General features: G+C 50.0%; 11 non-coding genes and 2 pseudogenes across 11 annotated transcripts; all 13 read right to left on the reverse strand.

The window, feature by feature from the left end:
* Positions 1–423: 423 nt before the first annotated feature.
* LOC119376644 (5S ribosomal RNA) lies at positions 424–542 on the reverse strand. Its single transcript, XR_005180623.1, has one exon. It is a non-coding gene; the product is annotated as a 5S ribosomal RNA (ribosomal RNA).
* Positions 543–1,183: 641 nt separating this feature from the next.
* On the reverse strand, positions 1,184–1,303 carry LOC119376635 (5S ribosomal RNA). Its single transcript, XR_005180621.1, has one exon. It is a non-coding gene; the product is annotated as a 5S ribosomal RNA (ribosomal RNA).
* Positions 1,304–1,944: 641 nt separating this feature from the next.
* LOC119376631 (5S ribosomal RNA) lies at positions 1,945–2,063 on the reverse strand. Its single transcript, XR_005180617.1, has one exon. It is a non-coding gene; the product is annotated as a 5S ribosomal RNA (ribosomal RNA).
* A 641-nt stretch (positions 2,064–2,704) lies between these two features.
* LOC119376632 (5S ribosomal RNA) lies at positions 2,705–2,823 on the reverse strand. Its single transcript, XR_005180618.1, has one exon. It is a non-coding gene; the product is annotated as a 5S ribosomal RNA (ribosomal RNA).
* Positions 2,824–3,464: 641 nt separating this feature from the next.
* LOC119376633 (5S ribosomal RNA) lies at positions 3,465–3,583 on the reverse strand. The gene has a single exon (XR_005180619.1). It is a non-coding gene; the product is annotated as a 5S ribosomal RNA (ribosomal RNA).
* A 641-nt stretch (positions 3,584–4,224) lies between these two features.
* LOC119376634 (5S ribosomal RNA) lies at positions 4,225–4,343 on the reverse strand. Its single transcript, XR_005180620.1, has one exon. It is a non-coding gene; the product is annotated as a 5S ribosomal RNA (ribosomal RNA).
* Positions 4,344–4,984: 641 nt separating this feature from the next.
* On the reverse strand, positions 4,985–5,103 carry LOC119376640 (5S ribosomal RNA; annotated as a pseudogene).
* Positions 5,104–10,596: 5,493 nt separating this feature from the next.
* LOC119376645 (5S ribosomal RNA) lies at positions 10,597–10,715 on the reverse strand. Its single transcript, XR_005180624.1, has one exon. It is a non-coding gene; the product is annotated as a 5S ribosomal RNA (ribosomal RNA).
* A 5,690-nt stretch (positions 10,716–16,405) lies between these two features.
* On the reverse strand, positions 16,406–16,524 carry LOC119376646 (5S ribosomal RNA). The gene has a single exon (XR_005180625.1). It is a non-coding gene; the product is annotated as a 5S ribosomal RNA (ribosomal RNA).
* A 642-nt stretch (positions 16,525–17,166) lies between these two features.
* Positions 17,167–17,285, reverse strand: LOC119376626 (5S ribosomal RNA). Its single transcript, XR_005180612.1, has one exon. It is a non-coding gene; the product is annotated as a 5S ribosomal RNA (ribosomal RNA).
* Positions 17,286–17,926: 641 nt separating this feature from the next.
* Positions 17,927–18,045, reverse strand: LOC119376627 (5S ribosomal RNA). The gene has a single exon (XR_005180613.1). It is a non-coding gene; the product is annotated as a 5S ribosomal RNA (ribosomal RNA).
* Positions 18,046–18,687: 642 nt separating this feature from the next.
* On the reverse strand, positions 18,688–18,806 carry LOC119376628 (5S ribosomal RNA). The gene has a single exon (XR_005180614.1). It is a non-coding gene; the product is annotated as a 5S ribosomal RNA (ribosomal RNA).
* A 641-nt stretch (positions 18,807–19,447) lies between these two features.
* Positions 19,448–19,566, reverse strand: LOC119376641 (5S ribosomal RNA; annotated as a pseudogene).
* Between the last annotated feature and the right edge of the window lie 224 nt (positions 19,567–19,790).

Here is a 19,790-nt window from a genome sequence, read left to right on the forward strand (position 1 = left end):
GCGGACGTGCTGCCGCCACGCCCCCCATCCGCGTTATTCAGTTGACGTATGTACCAGCCATGCATTTGTTGTGCGAACTGTTATAACTGAGCGGTGCACGCGTGATCGAAATACATGCACGAGTAACTGGATGCCCATTAATGTTCTTGTACCAAGAGGCAAAAATATTTCTCGAGTACAGACAACATCGAAATGAATTATCCAATCACACCAACGTGCTGCGTGCCGCCAGTCGCGCCACGTTTGAATCCGTGCGCGCGCGCACCAAGTTTGGACTCGCTATAGCCTGTTATAGTGGGCGTAAGAAATATCAGGGACGAATGATGTAGAAATGGTGAACGACGTGCGAAGCAAGAAAGAAAAAGAAATCAATTTAAATAAAAAAGAAGAAGAAAATAAATACGCAAGGAAAAAAAAAGAAGGTGCCATCAGCACTCGGTGTTCCCAGGTGGTCTCCCTCCCAAGTACTGACCGAGCCCAATGCTGCTTAGCTTCGGTGATCGGACGAGAACCGGCGCATTCAGCATGGTATGGCCGATGGCAGTAGGAGCCGTTTTACGAGACTACTTATATCCACCAACGTGATTTTAGCTCGACGTCGACAAGCTACACTTAACGGCATGTGCAGCATTTGTCAATTGTTGCAGCACGGTAAACGGTCGTATGTGCGTGGCTACCGTCTGATGCTCTCCGCCAGAAAATGTTTGCCGTTGGGGCGCACATGAGTACACGAGCGCAAGTTTCACGTATGGGTGTGTGTGCGGACGTGCTGCCGCCACGCCCCCCATCCGCGTTATTCAGTTGACGTATGTACCAGCCATGCATTTGTTGTGCGAACTGTTATAACTGAGCGGTGCACGCGTGATCGAAATACATGCACGAGTAACTGGATGCCCATTAATGTTCTTGTACCAAGAGGCAAAAATATTTCTCGAGTACAGACAACATCGAAATGAATTATCCAATCACACCAACGTGCTGCGTGCCGCCAGTCGCGCCACGTTTGAATCCGTGCGCGCGCGCACCAAGTTTGGACTCGCTATAGCCTGTTATAGTGGGCGTAAGAAATATCAGGGACGAATGATGTAGAAATGGTGAACGACGTGCGAAGCAAGAAAGAAAAAGAAATCAATTTAAATAAAAAAGAAGAAGAAAATAAATACGCAAGGAAAAAAAAAGAAGGTGCCATCAGCACTCGGTGTTCCCAGGTGGGTCTCCCAGGGAAGTACTGACCGAGCCCAATGCTGCTTAGCTTCGGTGATCGGACGAGAACCGGCGCATTCAGCATGGTATGGCCGATGGCAGTAGGAGCCGTTTTACGAGACTACTTATATCCACCAACGTGATTTTAGCTCGACGTCGACAAGCTACACTTAACGGCATGTGCAGCATTTGTCAATTGTTGCAGCACGGTAAACGGTCGTATGTGCGTGGCTACCGTCTGATGCTCTCCGCCAGAAAATGTTTGCCGTTGGGGCGCACATGAGTACACGAGCGCAAGTTTCACGTATGGGTGTGTGTGCGGACGTGCTGCCGCCACGCCCCCCATCCGCGTTATTCAGTTGACGTATGTACCAGCCATGCATTTGTTGTGCGAACTGTTATAACTGAGCGGTGCACGCGTGATCGAAATACATGCACGAGTAACTGGATGCCCATTAATGTTCTTGTACCAAGAGGCAAAAATATTTCTCGAGTACAGACAACATCGAAATGAATTATCCAATCACACCAACGTGCTGCGTGCCGCCAGTCGCGCCACGTTTGAATCCGTGCGCGCGCGCACCAAGTTTGGACTCGCTATAGCCTGTTATAGTGGGCGTAAGAAATATCAGGGACGAATGATGTAGAAATGGTGAACGACGTGCGAAGCAAGAAAGAAAAAGAAATCAATTTAAATAAAAAAGAAGAAGAAAATAAATACGCAAGGAAAAAAAAAGAAGGTGCCATCAGCACTCGGTGTTCCCAGGTGGGTTCCCAGGGAAGTACTGACCGAGCCCAATGCTGCTTAGCTTCGGTGATCGGACGAGAACCGGCGCATTCAGCATGGTATGGCCGATGGCAGTAGGAGCCGTTTTACGAGACTACTTATATCCACCAACGTGATTTTAGCTCGACGTCGACAAGCTACACTTAACGGCATGTGCAGCATTTGTCAATTGTTGCAGCACGGTAAACGGTCGTATGTGCGTGGCTACCGTCTGATGCTCTCCGCCAGAAAATGTTTGCCGTTGGGGCGCACATGAGTACACGAGCGCAAGTTTCACGTATGGGTGTGTGTGCGGACGTGCTGCCGCCACGCCCCCCATCCGCGTTATTCAGTTGACGTATGTACCAGCCATGCATTTGTTGTGCGAACTGTTATAACTGAGCGGTGCACGCGTGATCGAAATACATGCACGAGTAACTGGATGCCCATTAATGTTCTTGTACCAAGAGGCAAAAATATTTCTCGAGTACAGACAACATCGAAATGAATTATCCAATCACACCAACGTGCTGCGTGCCGCCAGTCGCGCCACGTTTGAATCCGTGCGCGCGCGCACCAAGTTTGGACTCGCTATAGCCTGTTATAGTGGGCGTAAGAAATATCAGGGACGAATGATGTAGAAATGGTGAACGACGTGCGAAGCAAGAAAGAAAAAGAAATCAATTTAAATAAAAAAGAAGAAGAAAATAAATACGCAAGGAAAAAAAAAGAAGGTGCCATCAGCACTCGGTGTTCCCAGGTGGGTTCCCAGGGAAGTACTGACCGAGCCCAATGCTGCTTAGCTTCGGTGATCGGACGAGAACCGGCGCATTCAGCATGGTATGGCCGATGGCAGTAGGAGCCGTTTTACGAGACTACTTATATCCACCAACGTGATTTTAGCTCGACGTCGACAAGCTACACTTAACGGCATGTGCAGCATTTGTCAATTGTTGCAGCACGGTAAACGGTCGTATGTGCGTGGCTACCGTCTGATGCTCTCCGCCAGAAAATGTTTGCCGTTGGGGCGCACATGAGTACACGAGCGCAAGTTTCACGTATGGGTGTGTGTGCGGACGTGCTGCCGCCACGCCCCCCATCCGCGTTATTCAGTTGACGTATGTACCAGCCATGCATTTGTTGTGCGAACTGTTATAACTGAGCGGTGCACGCGTGATCGAAATACATGCACGAGTAACTGGATGCCCATTAATGTTCTTGTACCAAGAGGCAAAAATATTTCTCGAGTACAGACAACATCGAAATGAATTATCCAATCACACCAACGTGCTGCGTGCCGCCAGTCGCGCCACGTTTGAATCCGTGCGCGCGCGCACCAAGTTTGGACTCGCTATAGCCTGTTATAGTGGGCGTAAGAAATATCAGGGACGAATGATGTAGAAATGGTGAACGACGTGCGAAGCAAGAAAGAAAAAGAAATCAATTTAAATAAAAAAGAAGAAGAAAATAAATACGCAAGGAAAAAAAAAGAAGGTGCCATCAGCACTCGGTGTTCCCAGGTGGGTTCCCAGGGAAGTACTGACCGAGCCCAATGCTGCTTAGCTTCGGTGATCGGACGAGAACCGGCGCATTCAGCATGGTATGGCCGATGGCAGTAGGAGCCGTTTTACGAGACTACTTATATCCACCAACGTGATTTTAGCTCGACGTCGACAAGCTACACTTAACGGCATGTGCAGCATTTGTCAATTGTTGCAGCACGGTAAACGGTCGTATGTGCGTGGCTACCGTCTGATGCTCTCCGCCAGAAAATGTTTGCCGTTGGGGCGCACATGAGTACACGAGCGCAAGTTTCACGTATGGGTGTGTGTGCGGACGTGCTGCCGCCACGCCCCCCATCCGCGTTATTCAGTTGACGTATGTACCAGCCATGCATTTGTTGTGCGAACTGTTATAACTGAGCGGTGCACGCGTGATCGAAATACATGCACGAGTAACTGGATGCCCATTAATGTTCTTGTACCAAGAGGCAAAAATATTTCTCGAGTACAGACAACATCGAAATGAATTATCCAATCACACCAACGTGCTGCGTGCCGCCAGTCGCGCCACGTTTGAATCCGTGCGCGCGCGCACCAAGTTTGGACTCGCTATAGCCTGTTATAGTGGGCGTAAGAAATATCAGGGACGAATGATGTAGAAATGGTGAACGACGTGCGAAGCAAGAAAGAAAAAGAAATCAATTTAAATAAAAAAGAAGAAGAAAATAAATACGCAAGGAAAAAAAAAGAAGGTGCCATCAGCACTCGGTGTTCCCAGGTGGGTTCCCAGGGAAGTACTGACCGAGCCCAATGCTGCTTAGCTTCGGTGATCGGACGAGAACCGGCGCATTCAGCATGGTATGGCCGATGGCAGTAGGAGCCGTTTTACGAGACTACTTATATCCACCAACGTGATTTTAGCTCGACGTCGACAAGCTACACTTAACGGCATGTGCAGCATTTGTCAATTGTTGCAGCACGGTAAACGGTCGTATGTGCGTGGCTACCGTCTGATGCTCTCCGCCAGAAAATGTTTGCCGTTGGGGCGCACATGAGTACACGAGCGCAAGTTTCACGTATGGGTGTGTGTGCGGACGTGCTGCCGCCACGCCCCCCATCCGCGTTATTCAGTTGACGTATGTACCAGCCATGCATTTGTTGTGCGAACTGTTATAACTGAGCGGTGCACGCGTGATCGAAATACATGCACGAGTAACTGGATGCCCATTAATGTTCTTGTACCAAGAGGCAAAAATATTTCTCGAGTACAGACAACATCGAAATGAATTATCCAATCACACCAACGTGCTGCGTGCCGCCAGTCGCGCCACGTTTGAATCCGTGCGCGCGCGCACCAAGTTTGGACTCGCTATAGCCTGTTATAGTGGGCGTAAGAAATATCAGGGACGAATGATGTAGAAATGGTGAACGACGTGCGAAGCAAGAAAGAAAAAGAAATCAATTTAAATAAAAAAGAAGAAGAAAATAAATACGCAAGGAAAAAAAAAGAAGGTGCCATCAGCACTCGGTGTTCCCAGGTGGTCTCCCTCCCAAGTACTGACCGAGCCCAATGCTGCTTAGCTTCGGTGATCGGACGAGAACCGGCGCATTCAGCATGGTATGGCCGATTTTTTTTTTTTTTTTTTTCTTTATTACCTGGCTTTGGTACAAACACATATACACAACAACACTATAAAACCACCCGATGTACAAAGTACATGGGTGACTGTGTATCAACCAGCATGTGCTGGTATCGTCAGGTTAAAATTCGGGCAATGTCACAAGCGGCTGTAGTCTTGAGAGCCACTCGGGTGGTTCCGGTGCCATTTATATAATCAATAAACCAATGAATACTCTCTCTGAAATACGCTCGTGCAGGCCGCGCATCCTTGTCAAATGCTGACCTGCCATTCGCGATCGCCACAAAGAGTGGAGGCCCAGGAGCATAATTGCATCAAATGGAACGCCATCTTCGTTCTCTACGCTCAAAAACCGAATACCATACGCGAGTCCAAAGGAAAATCTTTCTTAATAGCTCTCTGCAAAACATCCCAAAAATAAACCCCCTCCCAACAATGTAAAAAAACATGATCTATTGTTTCCGGCAATTACAAATTAAACAATGAGTACCCCATGGCAAAAAGCAACCCTTTCTCCAAAAAGTTTTAACTGGTAAGGCAACGTTCCTGAATGCAGTTTAAAGAAAAATGTTTTGGTTCCCGGCTGCACATGCATTTTTTTAACTCTCTTTAAAACATTGCTACCTGGGCCTCCACTGTACAATGGACCTGTACAACGGCACTGGAAAAAACAATGTCACATAAGGCAAAATAAAGTTCTTTTCGTTTTACATTCCAAAGGTACTCTCTTGAAAAACGTACAGAAAGTGAAATCTGACACTAGACACTATTTCTTTGTAAAAACCCCCGATCCCTCCCACACAATCTTCGGTGGACACAACAAATTCAGGGAGACATCTACCCAGTCGCAATTGACACAGTGTGCGCAGGAAGGATCTGTGACGTCTCTAAAAAACAAAAAACGGTTGACCAGCTGCCGTAAAAAGAGGTGACCCAAGTCCGAGCCCCCGTCTTTGACCCGTCGAAACAAGTTGGTACGGCTGCATCGTTCCCACTCAGAAGCCCAGACAAATATGGCAAATATTCTATGAAACTTCTGCACATTAGTCCGGGAGCAATGCAGCACCTGCATTACGTACCAGAGCTTGCTGATAAAAAACAGGTTGCAAACGGTGGCTCTGGCAAAGATCGATAAGGCGGCTCCTTTCCACTTTCTCCCGCTTTCTCCTGCGTATCTTTCGCCTGCTCTTTCCAATAATGATCGCTGTCTCGCGATAACAATCGAGCGGGACGCCCAAGTACTTGCCCGGGGTCGTCACCCAAGGCACGTTAGCGAAGTGGTCCGGTTCGATGGCCACGATCCGTGCCAGAGCCCAAGGCTCTTCGACCAGTTCACGCCACTCCCTGTAGCCTTGGCTGAACTCACGCACTGGTTTCGACGGCCTGTGTTATACTACGTTTGATCCCTTGTAAAAATAGCAATGTCATCTGCATATGCTAAGCAGCTTCACTTCGACTGCTTGTAACTGGAAACCAAGGATGCTATTGTTATTATTATTTTCATGCACAGAGTTTCTATATACAATGCAAAATAACAGAGGGCTGAGGGGGCAACCCTGACGAACCGAACGCTGCACGTTAATGGGGGCCCCCAGACTCTTATTTACGAATCAACCTCGTCGTGCAGTTTCGGTACGCCAGGGCCACTCCCTCGCAGATAACAGAACCAAGGTTAACATGAATTTAAAACAGCAAACAAAATTCTATGGTCAACACAATCGAAAGCCTTTTCAAAATCAATCTGTAAGATGGCACTCCGCTCATCTGAATAATCACAGCACTTCGAAGTATGCTGCGCGCTTTATGTGAATATTGGTCACAATCGATCGCCCTTTGATACCACACGTTTGGTGAGGCCCGACGATGTCCTTTAATCACAGTCTGCAGTCTGCGAGCCAATACCTTCATATAGATTTTGTACTTCTACGTTAGGGCTATGGGTCGATATGGTCTGATACAGATCTGAAACAAATTTGTATACATCCTCGGTTTTAGGGTATAAGTACTGTGTGGGATGACCTGTATGACGGAGGCAATGTATTTAATTTGTATGCTTCATTAAATATGACTGTGAGGATAGGGCTAATTCGTGTTTAAACTTTATAAAAAGCGGCGGTGAATCCGTCCGGTCCAGGGTGATTTTCCAGGGTTTAACTTGTCTATTCCTCAACTTCAGTAACTGTTATTGGCCTCACGCTGCAAACTCTCTTTTCTTTCATCGTCCAGACGGGGCAAAACAGGGCAGAAATTCATCCTTGAAATTTTTCCAGGTCTACGTCGTGCATTGCGGCGAAACAGCCCGATAATGCTCAGTGAAAGCTCTTTTATAGCCTCTGTATCAGTTGATACGTTACCGCCCCATTCTATTTCGCGTATGTGGTTTCTTTCGGCACGTGCTTTTTCCAAGCCTAAGCGCGCGTTTCGATGGCATTTCACCGGCAGCGGCTGTGTCCTCTGCCCTTGCCCTCACAAGCGCACCCCGATAACGCTTCTTCGTCCAGTTGCTCTATCTTTTGTTTTACTTTTCTGATGTCTTCAATCCATTTACCGGGGGCTCGGCACTCGTGCTTTAGTAATTATCAAGGAGCGCCTTTAACTCCGCCTCCTTCTTTCGCTCAGCATGCCGAATACATGTAGCCCTTTCGATTGCTTTTAATTTTAAGGATTCCTTGCATAATTCCCATTGCTGCCAAATATAAAGGTTTTTACTGGGGTCTAATTTGCCGATTTCGTCCATTACGGATAAATTAAATTCTTCGTCCTGCAGAAGTTTACTATTAAATTTCCATAATTCCCAGGAGAATGACCTATTTTCCCTTGACCTTCCAATAGAGCACTGGACTAAGCAATGATCTGAAAAAGAAACGGGGACGACTTCGTATCTGCTACATTCCGGAAGGATGTCGAGGGAAACATAAAGACGATCAAGTCTAGCGTGACTAGGGCCTTCAAAGCGAGTGTACTTTATTGCACTCGTACTTTGGAGACTTTCCGCAACATCCTCTAGGTTCCACTTTGCCACAATGCGTGTCAGGATATCGGTGCTTTTGTCTCTGAAAGTACGAGTGCTCGTTTTGTCTTGCGCACTGAGTACGCAGTTAAAGTCACCGAGCACTATTAAATTTGTAGCCAGAGCTCGTTCGAGGCCGCCGCAGGCCCCTTCTTACTTTACGCGTACACCAGACTACGCCTCGTCTAGGTGTCTTGCACACCGATACCTTCACTCTCCATACAACCCACCACAACCAGTGCACAACAGGCAACACCGAAATTGCCCACGTGGTTTTCTTCGCCTGGTTTCCTGCACAGCACCTCTTCAAAAAAGCCGCGGGCTGCTTTTTCTGGGCCGTTTTTTTGCATTTTAACTCATATAATGAGGGGTTTTTGCAGTGCTTACCTCTCACGTCTAGCCTGCGTGGCTAGACGACGCCATCGCCGGCCAGCAGCACTGTGCCCTCTCACGTCTAGCGGGCTAGACCGGCCGGCACTTGGAACTTGCCCGACTGGCTCGGCGTTGCCGCCTCGCTTGTCGGACGTAACGTTGGGGCGCGGTCGAAGGGATGACCGCCGTACTTGGGCAGTCTTTGCCGGGGGTTCCTCGACGCCAGGCGCCGGTTGGCTGCCCGTCGTTGCTGGTCTGGGGTGGGGGCGCTTCGACGCCACGCGGGCATTGGTAGGCGTGGGGACGCCACTCTTCTCTGCCTGCGGCTCGCTCGGGCTTTCTTTGCTCGCCGCCTTGGCAGCTGGCGAGCTCTCCGTCGCTTCCCAGTCGTGTCGCTCGACCCAGCCGAGTCAACCCGCCGCTCCTTTGGCGCTGGGTTCAGGAACCTTTAGGGTGTCCTCCAGAAGCTGCAGGCAGGACCTGTGTTTGTTTGACCCAGACGAGTCACCTGACGCTTGTTCAGGCCGGGCCATCCCCTTTCGGGGCGTCACCGCCGGAAGGCGCCGACGTGTCCAGTGGCCCCGCCTGCCTTTCTCGCGTCTCCGTGCCCCTCGCTGCCTCCTCGGCCTCGGCGACGTCCATCAGAGCTCGTTGTCGTCCGCCCTTGGCAGCCCGGTCGCCGACGCGTAGGTACGGACGCAGTCCGCGTCCGCGTGTCCATAGCGCCGGCACTTCGAACACCGGGGCACCCTGCATCACGGCGTAACGTGCCCCGTTCCATGGCAGCGCAGGCACTGCATTGCCGCCCGGGAACCACCAACGAGGGCCAACTCGCCGGCGACACGAACCTGGTGGGGCAGTCGTCCACCTTGAGACCAGGCTTCAACTTGAGAGCACGCTCCTCGTGGTTGAGCCCTTTTCCCGCATGCCTTGGACACGCCAACGCTCGCGCGTCACTTCGGTTACGTTCCCGAACGCGCGCAAAGCTGTCCGAATGTCTTCGTCCAGGCACGCCGTAGAGCAGCCAATGCAGCGAAGTTTGAACCTGCTTGGTCTTCGGGGTCGAAAATGAACACACCGACGCGCCTTTCACCTTCAGCTCCTTCATGCGCGAGTTTCTTTGTGGCTTCTCCGGTGTCAGGGTGACCGCCCAGACATGGTTAATCTGGTACGCCCCCAGCGCCAGCACGTCGGAGAGCACACCAGCAGTGACAAGGGCGTCTCGGAGTCTTCGACCCTGTAGGGCCTCTCACGCACGTCTCCGTGCAAGAACAACGTGTTGTGAACAACACGACCGGTAGGGCAAAGTAGGCAGCACAATCTCGTAGTCCTTATCGTCTTCGGCGGTGATCCTGTTACCGCGGCCGGCACGGGCCGCTATCGCCGCTCCATCGGAGCCGTTCATCCTGCGTCCGTTCGCTAGCGCGGCCGGAAGTAGAATGAGCATGGTATGGCCGATGGCAGTAGGAGCCGTTTTACGAGACTACTTATATCCACCAACGTGATTTTAGCTCGACGTCGACAAGCTACACTTAACGGCATGTGCAGCATTTGTCAATTGTTGCAGCACGGTAAACGGTCGTATGTGCGTGGCTACCGTCTGATGCTCTCCGCCAGAAAATGTTTGCCGTTGGGGCGCACATGAGTACACGAGCGCAAGTTTCACGTATGGGTGTGTGTGCGGACGTGCTGCCGCCACGCCCCCCATCCGCGTTATTCAGTTGACGTATGTACCAGCCATGCATTTGTTGTGCGAACTGTTATAACTGAGCGGTGCACGCGTGATCGAAATACATGCACGAGTAACTGGATGCCCATTAATGTTCTTGTACCAAGAGGCAAAAATATTTCTCGAGTACAGACAACATCGAAATGAATTATCCAATCACACCAACGTGCTGCGTGCCGCCAGTCGCGCCACGTTTGAATCCGTGCGCGCGCGCACCAAGTTTGGACTCGCTATAGCCTGTTATAGTGGGCGTAAGAAATATCAGGGACGAATGATGTAGAAATGGTGAACGACGTGCGAAGCAAGAAAGAAAAAGAAATCAATTTAAATAAAAAAGAAGAAGAAAATAAATACGCAAGGAAAAAAAAAGAAGGTGCCATCAGCACTCGGTGTTCCCAGGTGGTCTCCCTCCCAAGTACTGACCGAGCCCAATGCTGCTTAGCTTCGGTGATCGGACGAGAACCGGCGCATTCAGCATGGTATGGCCGATGGCAGTAGGAGCCGTTTTACGAGACTACTTATATTTTTTTTCTTTATTACCTGGCTTTGGTAAAAACACATTCACACAGACAACACTTGCTATAAATTACCATATATGTACACTCTACATGAGGACACAAATATCAACCGGCAAAGTGCTGGTATCGTCAGGTTAAAATTCAGACAAGGTGACAAGCGGCTCCACTCTTGAGAGCCACTCTGGTGGTTCCGGTGCCATTTTGTGAACCTCGAATAAACCAGTGAACACTCTCTCTGAAATAAGCTCGGGCAGGCCGCGCATCCTTGTCAAGATGCTGACCTGCCATTCTCGAGCGCCACAAAGAGTGGAGGCCCATTAGCATTATTGCATCAAATGGAACGCCATCTTCGTTCTCTACATTCAAAAAACGAATACCGCGCGAGTCCAAAGGAAAATCTTTCTTAATAGCTCTCTGCAGCACATCCCAAAAATAAACTCCCTCCCAACAATGTAAAAAAACATGATCTATTGTTTCAGGTGACTTACAAATTATACAATGCGTGCCCCAGAGCAAAAAGCAGCCCTTTCCCGCCAAAAATGTTTTTACTGGTAAGGTTCCTGAATGCAGCTTAAAGAAAAATGTTTTGGTACCCGGTTGTACATGCATCTTTTTTACCCTCTTTAAAACCTTGCTGCCTGGGCCTCCACTGTACAATGACCGATACAGCGGCACTGGAAAAACAATGTCACATAAGGCAAAATAAAGTTCTTTTCGCTTCACATTGAATAGATACTCTCGTGAAAAACGTACATAAAGGAATCTGACACTGGACACTATTTCTTTGTAAAAACCCCCGATCCCTCCCACACAATCTTCGGTGGATACAACAAATTCAGGGAGCGATCTACCCAGTCGTAATTGACAGAGTGTGCGGAGAAACGGATCTGTCACGTCTCTAAAGAACAAGAAACGGTTGACCAGCTGGCGTAAAAAGAGGTGACCCAATCCGAGGCCCCCGTCTTTGACCCGACGAAACAAGTTGGTACGGCTGCACCGTTCCCACTCAGAAGCCCAGACAAACATGGCAAATATTCTATGAAATTTCTGGACATTCTTTCGTGAGCAGTGCAGCACCTGCATCACGTACCAGAGCTTGCTGATAAAAAACAGGTTGCAAACGGTGGCTCTGGCAAAAATCGATAATGAAGCTCCTTTCCATTTCTCCGCTTTCTCCTGCGTATCTTTCACCTGCTCTTTCCAGTAGTTGTCGCTCTCGCGATAACAATCGAGCGGAACTCCCAAGTACTTGCCTGGGGTCGTAGCCCAAGGCACATTAGCGAAGTGGTCCGGCTTCGATGGCCACGATCCATGCCAGAGCCCAAGGCTCTTGGACCAGTTCACGCCACTCCCCGTAGCCTTGCTGAACTCACGCACTGTTTCGACGGCCTGTGTTATACTCTTCCGATCCCTTGTGAAAATAGCAATGTCATCTGCATATGCTAACAGTTTCACTTCGACTGCTTGCAATTGGAAACCAAGGATGCTATTGTTATTAATTATTTTCATGCACAGAGTTTCTATATAAATACAAAATAACAGAGGGCTTAGGGGGCAACCCTGTCGCACCGAACGCTGCACGTTAATGGGGGCCCCCAGACTCTTATTTACCATCAACCTCGTCGTGCAGTTTCGGTACGCCAGGGCTACTCCCTCACATATAACAGAACCAAGGTTAACATGATTTAAAACAGCAAACAAAATTCTGTGGTCAACACAGTCGAAAGCTTTTTCAAGGTCAATCTGTAAAATAGCGACCCGATCATCAGAGTAATCACAGCACTCGAGAATGCTTCGCGCTTTATGAGTATTCAGAACAATGGATCGCCCTTTAATACCACATGTTTGGTGAGGCCCGACGATGTCCTTTATCGCTGTCTGCAATCTGCGAGCCAATACTTTCATGTAGATTTTGTACTCTACATTTGTTAGGGCTATGGGTCGATATGCTGATACAGATCTGAGTTTGTATACATCCTCGGTTTTAGGTATGAGAACGGTATGGGATGACCTGTATGATGGAGGCAACGTATTTAATTTATATGCTTCATTAAATATCACTGTCAGGATAGGGCCAATGTCGTGTTTGAACACTTTATAAAACGCGGCAGTGAATCCGTCCGGTCCAGGCGACTTTCCAGGGTTTAGCTTGTCTATGGCATCCTCAACTTCAGTAACTGTTATTTCACGCTCCAAACTCTCTTTTCTTTCATCGTCCAGACGGGGTAATACGGGCAGAAATTCATCCTTGAAATGTTGAGAATCTATGTCGTGCATTGCAAACAGCTTCCGATAATGTTCAGTAAATGCTCTCGTTATAGCCTCTGTATCAGTTGATACGTTACCGCCCCATTCTATTTCGCGTACGTGGTTCTGTTCGGCACGTGCTTTTTCCAAGCCTAAGGCCCGTTTCGATGGCATTTCGCCGGCAGCGGTGTCCTCTGCCCTTGCCCTCACAAGCGCACCCCGATAACGCTGTTCGTCCAGCTGCTCTAACTTTTGTTTTATTTTTCTTATGTCTTCCGTCCATTTTCCGGGGGCTCGGCATTCATGCTTCAATAGCTTATCAAGAAGCTCTTTCATTTCCGTCTCTTTCTTTCTCTGATCGTGCCGAATGCACGTTGCCCGGTCAATTGCTTTTAATTTTATAGTTTCTTTACACAGCTCCCACTGTTGCCAAATGTGCAGACTTTTGCTAGGTTCTAATTTGCCAATTTCCTCTATTACAGTTGAATTAAATTTTTCGTCCTCCAGGAGCTTGCTATTTAATTTCCAGGTATCCCACGAGAAAGAATTACTTCGCTTATTTATTCCAATAGAGCACTCGACTAAGCAGTGATCAGAGAACGACACTGGGACTACAGCATAACTAGTACATGCCGGCAGGATGTCAACGGATACATAAATGCGGTCAAGTCGCGCATGACTAGGCCCTTCGAACCGCGTGTACTTAATCGCACTCGTACGTTGAAGACATTCTGCGACATCCTCAAGATCCCAGTTCTCGAGAACGCGCGTCAAAACATCAGTGCTCTTTTCTCTAAAGCCCCGAGTGCTCGTCTTGTCGTGTGCACTGAGAACGCAGTTAAAGTCACCCAACAAGATTGTCTGCTTTTCTGCACAGAGTCGTCGTTCGAGGCCGTGAAAAAACAGGGCCCTTTCTTCCACCTTGTTGGGCGCGTACACACAGACAATACGCCACTCGTCACTATTCAAAGAAACGTCTAGGGCCACACACCGACCCGTGGGACACGAAAAATGACCGTTCACTCTGAGCTCCGGCAACTTCTTGACAAAAAGTACGCAGCCAGCCGATGTACCCAGTGCGTGGCTGACTACAACAAAAAACCTAGACGTGAAACGTTGCACCATGCTGCCGGTCTCTTCTTCGCCATCAACTTTCGTTTCCTGCACCGCCAGCACGTCTATATCGCGTTCCGTTAAAAGCCGGTAAAGCTGGCTTTGCTTTCTTTTCCCTGCCAGTCCTCTAACGTTTAGGGTTGCAACTTTTAACGGACATGCAGGAGCCATTTTAACGAAAGGGTAAGAGACCAGCAGCACTGTGCTTACCTCTCACGTCTAGCGCGTGGCTAGACGACGCCATCGCCGGCGGTGCCGTCCGGCGCCGGCACTTGAACTTGCCCGACTGGCTCGGCGTTGCCACCTCGCTTGTCGGACGGAACGTTGGGGCGCGGTCGAAGGGATGACCGCCGTACTTGGGCTGTCTTTGCAGGGGGTTCCTCGACACCCGGCGTCGGTTGGCTGAGTCCCGTCGTTGCTGGTCTGGGGGTGGGGGCGCTTCGACGCCACGCGGGCATTGGTAGGCATGGGGACGCCAGGCTCTTCTCTGCCTGCGGCTCGCTCGGGCTTTCTCTGCTCGCCGCCTTGGTTCAGCTGGCAGCTCTCCGTCGCTTCCCAGTCGTGTCGCTCGACGCCAGCCGAGTCATTACCCGCCGCTCCTTGGCGCTGTCGGTTCAGGAACCTGGCCCGGGTGTCAGCTCCACGAAGGACTGCAGGCAGGACCTGTGTCGCGGATCGTTCCCCGGTGACCCAGACGAGTCACCTGACGCTTCTTGTTCAGGCCGGCCAGCCCCTTTCGGGGCGTTCACCGCCGGAAGGCGCCGACGTGTCCGGTGGCCCCGTCCTGCCTTTCTCGCGTCGTCAGTCCCCTCGCTGCCTCCTCGGCCTCGGCGACGTCCATCAGAGCTCGTGTGTCGTCCGCCCTTGGCAGTCCGGTCGCCGACGCGTAGGTGCGGACGCAGTCCGCGTCCGCATGTCCGTAGCGCCGGCACTTCGAACACCTCGGAACCTTGCAGTCACGGCGAACGTGACCCGTGCCGTGGCAACGCAGGCATTGCATTGCCCTCCCGGGCACCACCACGAGGGCCAATTCGCCGGCGACTCTAACCTGGTGGGGCAGGTCGTCCACCTTGAGTCCAGGCTTCAACTTGAGGAGCAGGCTCCTGGTGGTTGAGCCCTTTTCCCGCATGCCCTGGACGCGCCAACGCTCACGCGTCACCTCAGTGACGTTTCCGAACGCTGCGAAAGCTGTCCGGATGTCTTCGTCCTGCACGCCGTAGAGCAGCCAATGCAGGCGAAGTTTCACCTGCTGGTCTTCGGGGTCGAAAATGACACACCGACGCCCTTTCACCTTCAACTCCTTCATGGCGGCGAGTTTCTTAGTGGCTTCTCCGGTGTTCAGGGTGACCGCCCAGACATGGTTAATCTGGTAGGCACCCACCGCCAGCACGTCGGGTAGAACACCAGCAGTTGCAAGGGCGTCTCGGAAATCTTCGACCCGGTAAGGCCTCTCACGCACGTCTCCGTGCAAGAACAACGTGTTCTGAACGATACGACCGGTAGGCAAAGTAGGCAGCACGATTTCGTAGTCCTTATCGTCTTCGGCGGTGATCCTGTTACCGCGGCCGGCACGGGCCGCTATCGCCGCTCCATCGGAGCCGTTCATTCTTCGTCCGCTCGCTAGCGCGGCCGGAAGTAGAATGAGCATGGTATGGCCGATGGCAGTAGGAGCCGTTTTACGAGACTACTTATATCCACCAACGTGATTTTAGCTCTCGACGTCGACAAGCTACAGTTAACGGCATGTGCAGCATTTGTCAATTGTTGCAGCACGGTAAACGGTCGTATGTGCGTGGCTACCGTCTGATGCTCTCCGCCAGAAAATGTTTGCCGTTGGGGCGCACATGAGTACACGAGCGCAAGTTTCACGTATGGGTGTGTGTGCGGACGTGCTGCCGCCACGCCCCCCATCCGCGTTATTCAGTTGACGTATGTACCAGCCATGCATTTGTTGTGCGAACTGTTATAACTGAGCGGTGCACGCGTGATCGAAATACATGCACGAGTAACTGGATGCCCATTAATGTTCTTGTACCAAGAGGCAAAAATATTTCTCGAGTACAGACAACATCGAAATGAATTATCCAATCACACCAACGTGCTGCGTGCCGCCAGTCGCGCCACGTTTGAATCCGTGCGCGCGCGCACCAAGTTTGGACTCGCTATAGCCTGTTATAGTGGGCGTAAGAAATATCAGGGACGAATGATGTAGAAATGGTAAACGACGTGCGAAGCAAGAAAGAAAAAGAAATCAATTTAAATAAAAAAAAGAAGAAAATAAATACGCAAGGAAAAAAAAAGAAGGTGCCATCAGCACTCGGTGTTCCCAGGTGGTCTCCCTCCCAAGTACTGACCGAGCCCAATGCTGCTTAGCTTCGGTGATCGGACGAGAACCGGCGCATTCAGCATGGTATGGCCGATGGCAGTAGGAGCCGTTTTACGAGACTACTTATATCCACCAACGTGATTTTAGCTCTCGACGTCGACAAGCTACAGTTAACGGCATGTGCAGCATTTGTCAATTGTTGCAGCACGGTAAACGGTCGTATGTGCGTGGCTACCGTCTGATGCTCTCCGCCAGAAAATGTTTGCCGTTGGGGCGCACATGAGTACACGAGCGCAAGTTTCACGTATGGGTGTGTGTGCGGACGTGCTGCCGCCACGCCCCCCATCCGCGTTATTCAGTTGACGTATGTACCAGCCATGCATTTGTTGTGCGAACTGTTATAACTGAGCGGTGCACGCGTGATCGAAATACATGCACGAGTAACTGGATGCCCATTAATGTTCTTGTACCAAGAGGCAAAAATATTTCTCGAGTACAGACAACATCGAAATGAATTATCCAATCACACCAACGTGCTGCGTGCCGCCAGTCGCGCCACGTTTGAATCCGTGCGCGCGCGCACCAAGTTTGGACTCGCTATAGCCTGTTATAGTGGGCGTAAGAAATATCAGGGACGAATGATGTAGAAATGGTAAACGACGTGCGAAGCAAGAAAGAAAAAGAAATCAATTTAAATAAAAAAAAGAAGAAAATAAATACGCAAGGAAAAAAAAAGAAGGTGCCATCAGCACTCGGTGTTCCCAGGTGGTCTCCCTCCCAAGTACTGACCGAGCCCAATGCTGCTTAGCTTCGGTGATCGGACGAGAACCGGCGCATTCAGCATGGTATGGCCGATGGCAGTAGGAGCCGTTTTACGAGACTACTTATATCCACCAACGTGATTTTAGCTCTCGACGTCGACAAGCTACAGTTAACGGCATGTGCAGCATTTGTCAATTGTTGCAGCACGGTAAACGGTCGTATGTGCGTGGCTACCGTCTGATGCTCTCCGCCAGAAAATGTTTGCCGTTGGGGCGCACATGAGTACACGAGCGCAAGTTTCACGTATGGGTGTGTGTGCGGACGTGCTGCCGCCACGCCCCCCATCCGCGTTATTCAGTTGACGTATGTACCAGCCATGCATTTGTTGTGCGAACTGTTATAACTGAGCGGTGCACGCGTGATCGAAATACATGCACGAGTAACTGGATGCCCATTAATGTTCTTGTACCAAGAGGCAAAAATATTTCTCGAGTACAGACAACATCGAAATGAATTATCCAATCACACCAACGTGCTGCGTGCCGCCAGTCGCGCCACGTTTGAATCCGTGCGCGCGCGCACCAAGTTTGGACTCGCTATAGCCTGTTATAGTGGGCGTAAGAAATATCAGGGACGAATGATGTAGAAATGGTAACGACGTGCGAAGCAAGAAAGAAAAAGAAATCAATTTAAATAAAAAAAAGAAGAAAATAAATACGCAAGGAAAAAAAAAGAAGGTGCCATCAGCACTCGGTGTTCCCAGGTGGTCTCCCTCCCAAGTACTGACCGAGCCCAATGCTGCTTAGCTTCGGTGATCGGACGAGAACCGGCGCATTCAGCATGGTATGGCCGATGGCAGTAGGAGCCGTTTTACGAGACTACTTATATCCACCAACGTGATTTTAGCTCTCGACGTCGACAAGCTACAGTTAACGGCATGTGCAGCATTTGTCAATTGTTGCAGCACGGTAAACGGTCGTATGTGCGTGGCTACCGTCTGATGCTCTCCGCCAGAAAATGTTTGCCGTTGGGGCGCACATGAGTACACGAGCGCAAGTTTCACGTATGGGTGTGTGTGCGGACGTGCTGCCGCCACGCCCCCCATCCGCGTTATTCAGTTGACGTATGTACCAGCCATGCATTTGTTGTGCGAACTGTTATAACTGAGCGGTGCACGCGTGATCGAAATACATGCACGAGTAACTGGATGCCCATTAATGTTCTTGTACCAAGAGGCAAAAATATTTCTCGAGTACAGACAACATCGAAATGAATTATCCAATCACACCAACGTGCTGCGTGCCGCCAGTCGCGCCACGTTTGAATCCGTGCGCGCGCGCACCAAGTTTGGACTCGCTATAGCCTGTTATAGTGGGCGTAAGAAATATCAGGGACGAATGATGTAGAAATGGTAAACGACGTGCGAAGCAAGAAAGAAAAAGAAATCAATTTAAATAAAAAAAAGAAGAAAATAAATACGCAAGGAAAAAAAAAGAAGGTGCCATCAGCACTCGGTGTTCCCAGGTGGTCTCCCTCCCAAGTACTGACCGAGCCCAATGCTGCTTAGCTTCGGTGATCGGACGAGAACCGGCGCATTCAGCATGGTATGGCCGATGGCAGTAGGAGCCGTTTTACGAGACTACTTATATCCACCAACGTGATTTTAGCTCTCGACGTCGACAAGCTACAGTTAACGGCATGTGCAGCATTTGTCAATTGTTGCAGCACGGTAAACGGTCGTATGTGCGTGGCTACCGTCTGATGCTCTCCGCCAGAAAATGTTTGCCGTTGGGGCGCACATGAGTACACGAGCGCAAGTTTCACGTATGGGTGTGTGTGCGGACGTGCTGCCGCCACGCCCCCCATCCGCGTTATTCAGTTGACGTATGTACCAGCCATGCATTTGTTGTGCGAACTGTTATAACTGAGCGGTGCACGCGTGATCGAAATACATGCACGAGTAACTGGATGCCCATTAATGTTCTTGTACCAAGAGGCAAAAATATTTCTCGAGTACAGACAACATCGAAATGAATTATCCAATCACACCAACGTGCTGCGTGCCGCCAGTCGCGCCACGTTTGAATCCGTGCGCGCGCGCACCAAGTTTGGACTCGCTATAGCCTGTTATAGTGGGCGTAAGAAATATCAGGGACGAATGATGTAGAAATGGTAAACGACGTGCGAAGCAAGAAAGAAAAGAAATCAATTTAAATAAAAAAAAGAAGAAAATAAATACGCAAGGAAAAAAAAAGAAGGTGCCATCAGCACTCGGTGTTCCCAGGTGGTCTCCCTCCCAAGTACTGACCGAGCCCAATGCTGCTTAGCTTCGGTGATCGGACGAGAACCGGCGCATTCAGCATGGTATGGCCGATTTTTTTTTTTTTTTTTCTTTATTACCTGGCTTTGGTACAAAACACAGCACAGGAATACCACCAACCACTGTGTAAATAAGGACCACCCGATGTACAAAGGATACATATGGGGACTGTGTACGTCAACCAGCATGGATGCTGGTATCCGTCCTAGTTAAAAATTCGGGCAATGTCCACCAGTGGCTGTAGTCTTGAGCAGCCACCTTCGGGTGGTTCCGGTTCCGTTT

This window comes from Rhipicephalus sanguineus, unplaced genomic scaffold, assembly GCF_013339695.2.
Source record: "Rhipicephalus sanguineus isolate Rsan-2018 unplaced genomic scaffold, BIME_Rsan_1.4 Seq1730, whole genome shotgun sequence".
Classification (NCBI taxonomy): Eukaryota; Metazoa; Arthropoda; class Arachnida; order Ixodida; family Ixodidae; genus Rhipicephalus; species Rhipicephalus sanguineus.